This window comes from Octodon degus, unplaced genomic scaffold (genome assembly GCF_000260255.1).
Source record: "Octodon degus isolate 3935 unplaced genomic scaffold, OctDeg1.0 scaffold00041, whole genome shotgun sequence".
Lineage (NCBI taxonomy): Eukaryota > Metazoa > Chordata > Mammalia > Rodentia > Octodontidae > Octodon > Octodon degus.
Window position 1 is genome coordinate 2,866,222 of NW_004524617.1, and position 8,854 is coordinate 2,875,075.

At 37.7% G+C, this 8,854-nt stretch overlaps 1 protein-coding gene, 1 non-coding gene and 1 pseudogene across 5 annotated transcripts in view; 2 read left to right on the top strand and 1 right to left on the bottom strand.

The window, feature by feature from the left end:
* The window catches only part of Dmd (dystrophin), a 1,613,500-nt gene that overhangs the window by 1,258,086 nt on the left and 346,560 nt on the right, over window positions 1-8,854 (top strand). The gene's annotated exons all lie outside the window — the stretch shown is intronic.
* Window positions 1,277-1,663, top strand: LOC105742195 (annotated as a pseudogene).
* LOC111816831 lies at window positions 5,275-5,406 on the bottom strand. Its single transcript, XR_002821158.1, has one exon. It is a non-coding gene; the product is annotated as a small nucleolar RNA SNORA8 (small nucleolar RNA).

The window sequence follows — 8,854 nt, forward strand, 5'->3', positions numbered from 1 at the left end:
AAAGGCGGGGCGGGGGGCGGACAGGGAGATGGCTCAATAGAATAAGTGCTTCCCTGGCAAGTGCAAGCATCTGAGTTCAATCCCCCGTTTAAATTTAAAAAAAAAAAAACTGGAATAGTGACATGTTCCTGTAATCCTAGGACTCCCAAGACTGAGGAAGGAGGATCATGAATACAGTGAGTTCAAAGCTGGCCTGAACTGTATAGCAAGACACTGTCTCTAAACAATCTTCTAACTTGACTCTCAGTCTTGTTCAGGTGTAGTGTAAATGCTAAATGGAGAAATTAAGTACAATGCCATGCAGAGAGCTTTGTTTTGAATGATAGACTGCTATGGAACCATGGAGACCAAACCACTTCTTCACCACTTCTTCAAGGCAGAAAGAGGAAAGTAAAGAGAAATTCAGAGGATGAAATTCTGTTAAATTCCTAAAAATGCAGATTGTTTCAATATGGATTTATAGTTATTATATTAAAACTGTGCTGTCTGGATGGATGTTGAGGCTTTGAATGTAGCCAGTTGAAATTGAGACGAGTGGTAAGACAAATATAAATATCAGTTTTCAAAGACAGTATAATAAATGTGAAATAGCTAATCAGTATGTTTAAATTGATTATATGTTGAAATTATAATTTTATGTATTTGGTAATTAAAGCATATCATTATAATGAATTTCACTAATTTTTCTTTTGTGAGCATTCAAAAACATGTATGTTTTTCTTAAAAATGAATGAAATAAGTCCATCACTGACTTCAAGTAAAGCAACCAACAAGTTTGCTTCTTTTTACTTTTTTAAATATGCCTACAAAAACTTTGACATTATTCACACATCTTTCACCATATTTAGATTGGATAGCACAGGTCTAAAATATAGTTCTAAAACTTAGCATGATAAAAATCATCTTCAGGAATTAATAAGGGGCCGGGGAGATGGCTCAGTGGAATAAGCGCTTCCCTGGCAAGCACAAGGGCCTGAGTTCAATCCCCATTTCTCCCAAAACAAAGAAAAAGAAATTAACAAAATACCCCCAGAGATTCTTGTATTGGGTGAGACCTATGATTCTGCATTTCTGTCTTGCTCCTAGGAGACGGTGTTATTTTATAACTACATAAAGAAATTCCCTCCCATACTCTGGATCATATAATTTTACTGAAAGGTCACAAAAATGATTTATACATTAAGCATCTGTAATTGAATATAAAATTTTCTCAGCCATACTCCCTTTTTTCTATAAGAAGTTAAGTTGCCAAACTTATGCAGCTTTCCAACTTGGGCCCAGCAGAATGGCTCCTGCAAAGAAGGGTGGCAAGAAGAAGAAGGGTCGTTCTGCCATTTACAAGGTGGTGACCTGAGAGTACACAATCAACATTCACAAGTGCATCCACGGAATGGGCTTCAAGAAGAGCGTCCCTCGGGCACTTAAGGAGGTCCGGAAGTTTGCCATGAAGGAAATGGGGACTCCAGATGTGCGCATCAATACCAGGCTCAACAAAGCTGTCTGGGCCAAAGGAATAAGGAATGTTCCATATCATATCCGGGTACGGTTGTCCAGGAAACGGAATGAGGATGAAGATTCACCAAACAAGCTGTATACCTTTGTAACCTACGTACCTGTTACCCCATTCAAAAATCTCCAGACAGTGAATGTGGACGAGAACTAACTTGGAGATAAAGTTATAGAACTGCCAAGTAAATAAATAAATAAATAAATAAACATATACAGATTTTTATCAGCTATCTCTTTTCCTGAATTAACAGATATTAAGTAGTACTTTTATCATATGACCTTATCCTAAATGCCCAGGATAGACACAGCCCGGGGAACACACTGAGGTCAAAGTACACTGTCAAACTTAAGAACATTTGGTTTCCAGTGTATATTCCTACAGTGTGGGGACTGTTACTAAGTGATTCCACTTTTATTTTAACCAAATAAAATTAGGAGCCAAAATACTCCAGTAACATGAAAAATAAACAATTCTTAACACATTCTAAACTGTATGTTGCTGTTATAAAAAGATTTCAACTATGATATGTAGCCTGATGTGCCCACTGGCAAGAGTTTTTATACCGCTGAAGGTGAAGGAGATGAAAAGAACGAAGACGAAAGAAGAACGTGTTTGTTTTGGAAAAGGTCAGGTCACAGAAGCATTTGTTGATATTCGGAATAAAATGACCCGTGGAAAAAGGACAATTAAGTTCTAGGAAAACATCTTTTCAGTAAGGAAAGAACAGTCATTTATGCTTAAACTCAATTCTGTTTAGAAAAATGAAAAGGAAGTGTGCAAGGCCCTTTAAAGAATTGAATAAGGAGAATATAAATCTAAATGCCCAGGATAGACACAGCCCGGGGAAAACACTGAGGTCAAAGTACACTGTCAAACTTAAGAACATTTGGTTTCCAGTGTATATACAGCTACTTGTATTTTATTCAAGAGGAATGGTACTGAAATTGCACAGGTAACCTTGAAAGTAACATGGCCCATATGTTCCAAAGTCTGTCCTCCTCCTCCTTCTGAAAGAATGGTCTAATTGTCAAGGGCATTCTCTATTTTTTTAAAGAACTCAGGTTGTGTAACACTATAGGGAGAAAAAAGAATGAGGTAGGAAGCATGACCAAAAAAAAAGAAATGATATGAGGTACAACCTAGGAACGAAGTTATCAGGAGTCAAAAAAATATTTTGGAGCTTAAGAGAATAAAAGGCACATTGTTTTTCAGACATTGTATGCAGGGATCCCAAATCATTATAACATATTAATGAAAGTACTAGATTGTTTGATCTTCATATGATATTTAATTTATATTTTTTTAAATCAGAACTTATTTTTGCTAATTCTGAAGCTTGCTATTATGGTAAGAAATAGAAGTATTTTATCATTGTATTTTTGAAGTGAAATGTGTCTCTATTAAATGTGTTTAAACAGCTAATTTATATATACATGCATTTGGTTTACTTTCCTGAGATGGCTAATTCCTTTGCAGAAATATGTATATGGGCTGGTGTTTTTAAAACGGCCAGAGTGCCCCTGTTTTCTTGTCCTCCCTTGTTCTGTAATCAGTGTTTGCCCTTGCCTCCAACTTCTAACTGCTTTATTCTTTGTTCTTTGAAGTGGCCTTCCCTCTCCAGGCGGACCTCTTCTGCCCTGGAGGTTGGCCCCGCCTGCCCTTTCTCCTCCTCCGTTTGTTCGCCCTGGTTGTTTTCCTCATTGCTTTTCCCACTGCCCCACTGCGTGTGAAACGCTCCACCAGCAGCTGCTCACAGTTCCCAGGTGACGTCATGGCCAGCGCTGAAAGAGCTGCTGTTCTCACATTTCCACCAGCAAGACGCCCCCTCTCCTCCTTCCCTGCACATTCCTCCAGCAAGTAGAAAGAACCCCTTTTCAGGCCATCTGCAATCTGCATGTTAAAGCCAGCGCTGTTGGGAAGATGGATACAGCTTACAAAATCTAGAAGTGCTATTTTTAAAGATAAATACCACCAAGTGAATTTCAAATTGCTTGTAGTTTATCCTAATGCTCCTTTATTTTTATACATTCTGCAGTTTCCTTAAAATAATTGTCACTGAGATCCACATTTTTCCATTGCTTAATATATTAAGTAATCTAATAAGGTAGATATATGGATAGAAATATAATTAATTAGTAAACGCTCGTTATATTAGAATCACAGCCTTTATACACACTCATACCTTATTTGGCCAGTGCATTTGCTCAATATCAATTTGAGAAGAATTTACTGAGTTTACATTATTGAAATTGATCATGAGCATTTATCTAGTATTTACTGTGTACCCTTCACTATTCTGAGCCATTTTACATCTGCTAATGCTTTTAAGCCTCCCAGTAACACTGTGAGGATCATATTTTTATCCTCATTTTGCAGATGAGAAAAATGAGGAACTAAAGGGTTGAATGACTTGTTTGAGGTTGGATAGCTGATAAGTGAGAAAGCCAGGATTTGACCCCAGGCAGTCTGACTGGGGAATCTGTCAGAACTTCTAACCATATAATATCACCCCTCTGATATAAAGTTGGATTGACATGATGACATTTCCTCTTAATTTACAACCTAGCCCTTTCATTGAAAAGAATAGCTTTGCCCTCACATTTATTGATGTCAGAAATCACATAGATCAAGAGTTGTAGAAATGAATATTTAAAGTAGGCTCTCAGACCTAGCCTATTTAACTAGAAGCCTGAATCATTCACAAATTAAAAATACCAGAACCTCTATCTGTAGCACCAACAGGGTTTAATCATCAAACTCTTCCCAAAGTGAACAGAAATACTCTTGCATTCAGTTATCCATTCAATAAATATTCTTCCTGATATCTACCAAAGTCTACATAAAGGGAGACAGTGATGGAAAAACCCTCTCAGCCCTCATGGAAATTCTAGTCTCAGGAAGACCAACATTAACCTTTTAAATCCCTAACTTAATAATTCCAAATTTCAGAAAATGCTATGAAAGAAAATGTAGGACACTACTACTAAGCAAAAAGTCAAATGTAGCATGGAGTTGGAGTCAGAGTAGAAGTTGACAGAGGACAATCAGAAAGTAGCCTTAGAGCCACTGTTTACCAGTAAAGACAAGTTAGCTGAGAGATTTATGCATGCATTTGTCACTTTTACTTTAAATGATCTGAACCTTCAGACTAACAAGCTGAACACCTGTTATGGTTTATATAAAGTGTCCCCTAAAATTTTATGTGTTCAGAGATAGGGTTTTTGAAGAGTGAGTAGATCATGGGGTACTAACTGATCAATGGATTAGTCCATTGATGACATACCGGAATCTGGCATTAAGAGGTAGGACCTGGTTTGAGGAAATAGGTAACTGGGGGGCATAATCTGGAAAGGTACATGCTCATCTCTAGCCTCTTTCTCAGTTCCATGAGAACAGAGAACCTTAATACCACATGTACTGGCATGTAGTAGTATCCTTTCTTCTGAAAAATGAAACACATTATTGATTATTGAAGACTACACCAAAATGAACCAGAGTTTAAAAAACATAAAAGACTACATCATTGGGCCGGCCAGATAGCTCAGCAGACTAAGGCACCTACTTAGGCAGACACAGGTACCAGAGTTCATCCCCAGTGTGCTGTGCTGGCCCTGTCCCCAGGGCCTGCTAAAATAGCAATTAAGATTAGGCATGGTGGCATATATCTGTAATCCCAGCACTTGGGAGGCTGAAAACAGAAGGATCACTACGAGGTTGATCTGTGTAGTGAGACTTTGTAGACTCTGTACTAAATACATAAAAAAGACCACATCATTAGTCATATCAGGTTTGACAACCACAAAAAAACCAATGATGACAAATGGTGAATTTCTATTGCACTGCCCTTTGAAAACACCCAGAGTAATAAACTCTAGCAGTGTCTTTTACATAGTGGGAATTCAATAAATATCTCATGGCTGGATGAATGCATGGAACTAAGTAAAAAATGTATGTTATTGAACATACAAATAAGCAGAAAGTTATACCACAGAGGGAAAATTAAAAACCAAGACTGAAATTTTTAAAATAAATAGTTGTCATATCTAGATCTGTGGATTCATAAGGTTAACCAACACTTAAATAATTCTCTAAACAGCCTGTGAAAATAAAATTAATCAAAACTTCAATATGTTTTATTCTGTGAACATGGTTCACCTGTATCCTATATCTTTTTTTTTTTTTTTGGTGGAACCAGGTATTAAACTCAGGCCCTTGTGCTTGCCAGGGAAGCGCTTACTCTACTGAGCTATCTCCCCAGCCCCTGTATCCTCTATTCTAATGCCTAATCCTATAGACATTCCAACTTTCTTGTAACTATTGTTGGGTTATAATTTTTCTATCCTTTTATATCTAATTTATTGTGTCTTTACATTTAATGCACATTTCTTTTTTATGAGAAGGGAAAAAATAGAACAAAAAATTCCAAAACAATATGATAGAGGTAACAGTGATTAATACATTGCATATTGTTACCTTTTTTTGTGGTGGAACCAGGGATTGAACTCAGGCCCTTGCACTTGCCAGGGAAGCGCTTATTCCATTGAGCCATCTCCCCGGCTCAATCTTCCCATATTGTTACCTTTAAATTAATTACTCAGAGTATAAGATAACAACATATAATTGTCAAACAATATTAGCATAAACTTCCTTTCAATGAACTAAGAGAAACTAGTAGTATGCATGTTTCTGGAAGGCAGTATATAATTTAAAAATCCAATATTGATATCAGGGAATGAAACTCCCAACCTGAATGATACCTGGGCCGACTTCATGTTCTCTAAAATCAAAGAATGAATTTTAGGAACAGAGGTTAAGAGCAGAATATATTTATTGGGGAAAGAAAGCTCCTGTCTGAGAGAACAGAAGGAGGACTTGAGTGGGTTGCCCTGGAAGCTGTGTCTTGCAGGGACTTTTATAGAGTGAAACCATGTGGTGAAGCAGGCCTAAGGTAGAGAACATGGGAACTCACTTAGGTGCCCAAGAGCTGGGACAAAACTATCAACCAATGAGATTACAAGCACCATTGCTCAGGTAAAATTGATTAAATCCAGGACAGAATGGGGAAGCAAGTCAAGTAGCAAGAGGACATGAACACAGAACAGGGGCTTTCCTGTAAGGGGCTGGGTTAGTGACTCCCACAGGTCCTTAATGTGAGACTCATTTAGAATACCAATCCTGGATGCTTATCTTTAGGGAGGTATGTGGCTGCATTTGCTTGATCTTTTGCCTTGAGTTCTGGCCCACAGCATGGGTCTGTCTCTCCCAAAGTGGCAAAGTCATCTTGTCTTTACACTGCCTCCTTGAGGGCCCAGCCCTGTCTGACTACCTATCATATTTCTGTCTAACTTAGCTTCCTGCAACAATATGATCTATTCTAATTGGAAATATTTAAATCATTTGTATTTATTGTGTTTATTGATATGGTTTGATATAAACCTACTATCAAGAAATATTTCTCTTTGTCCTATCTGGTTGTTTGCTTGTGCTTTTTTTTGTCTTCTTTAACTTATTCTTGGGGGTGGGGAGATGGTTCAGTGGAATAAGCGCTTCTCTGGCAAGCACAAGGGCCTGAGTTCAATCCCCAGTTCCACAAAAATAAATAACTTAATCTATTTTCTACAGATGAGTTTTACAACTATGTTGATATATGTAGCAATATCTTTGTATTATTTTTTAGTGTTTTCTTTAAAGTTTTCATTTCTCCCTTTCTAAACTTAGAAGTCTCGCTTTCAGGACTAGGTGGGATTAGGCCAGTGCTCACTGTACATCACAATATTTCCCACAAGGGAGGCAAGATTCCACTGTGTACCTTTCCCAGGGCCCTAAGTTTCATGAGGTTTCCACTGTGACCAGTGGGGATTCGATACTCTTTTCTATCCCTAATGGCTGCATTTAATTCTGATCTTTTCCTGTGCTTCTTTCCTAGCTCTCTCACCCATCTGTTGATCAGCCTTAAGGCAAACACCTGAGGGGGAGCGGAAGCTCCTCAGTTCTCAGTGGACTCTCTCTGTGCAGTTTACTGCTCTTCTGTCCTGTCAGCTAAGGTTGCCTTGGCCTTTCCACTCTTGTTTCCAGCTGCCCACCTCATAGAGACTGCCAGAAGCCTGCAGGCTTTTTCTTCCCTGTGCTCTGGCCTGGAAATTCTCACGTGACAGGAAGCTAGAACCATTCTAGGCTCACCTCATGTTTCCTGTTTCGCAGGATATGTTTTCTTTGTGTAGTTCATGTACATTGCCTCACACTTGATTATTACATAGATTTATCTTTGTTTTAATTATCTTAGGACAGTGAGTAAATTGGCCCTTATTACTGCATTTTGCTTGGAAACCAAGGTCCCACAATAGCATTTGAGGCACTATTTTTTCTTTGTCTAGAGTTGTTAGCCAAAGAACGTTGGAAGAAAACAGGTAATTAGCTGATAATATATAATCCCCCAGACATAAACAATCTGTTACTCACTTACCAACATCGGACATAATGTGCTTTACTTTCACAGTAGCAGTGACTGCCTTGTGCTGATTCCATCCTACATTTTGCCTCGCTGCATTTAGGGCCTTGTCTTTACAATCAAGTTGGATAAAACTCAGGCCTTAGTGTGTACTTAAAAAACTGGTCAGGGCCTAAAGCCAAAGGTCTGGAGCCACTTGCCTCAAGTGGAAGTTAGCCAATAGTTCAGGAGCTAAGTCCACTTTTAAAACAACCTAATCCATCAATGTGCTTCATTAATTTAAAAATCAACTACATGCAGATGGAAAGGGACTAGGGAATGTGGGAACTGGGGAGAGAGAAAGAAGGGAAAGTGATAGGTGTGTGTACTAATTCTCTGCAACAAGTATATTTATTATTACCACAAATATATAATAATAAAAAGTAGAAAAATATCCACTTTGGATTATTATATTTCTTTATATTCTTAGCTTTACACTTCAGTAATCATTCCTTCAAAGGTTCTGTTTATTTCATTGCAATGCAATATCATTTAATGACCAATGTATTACCATACTTAAGTTTCATCTTTGGAAAGAGGGCCTGTTACCACCTATCAATTCAGAAAATTTTTAGTACTAAAGGTCCAGAAATCCAACACTTGACTTTCTGAAAGTACTACATGTTATGTCATAGTTCACACAGCTCATTAATAGTGGAACCAGAACTAAATACATGCTCTCTATTCTTCTTACATACATTTTAGTTTTATTCTTAAAAAGCACATTCATCATTCTAAATGTTCTATAACCTAAGACATTTTAAATAGAATTACTTATCCAAATCTCACTGATCTTGTAATCTCCGGGTGAAACAATGAGAACAGGTCTGGGAAAGTGTCTCTGAAACTGTTAAATG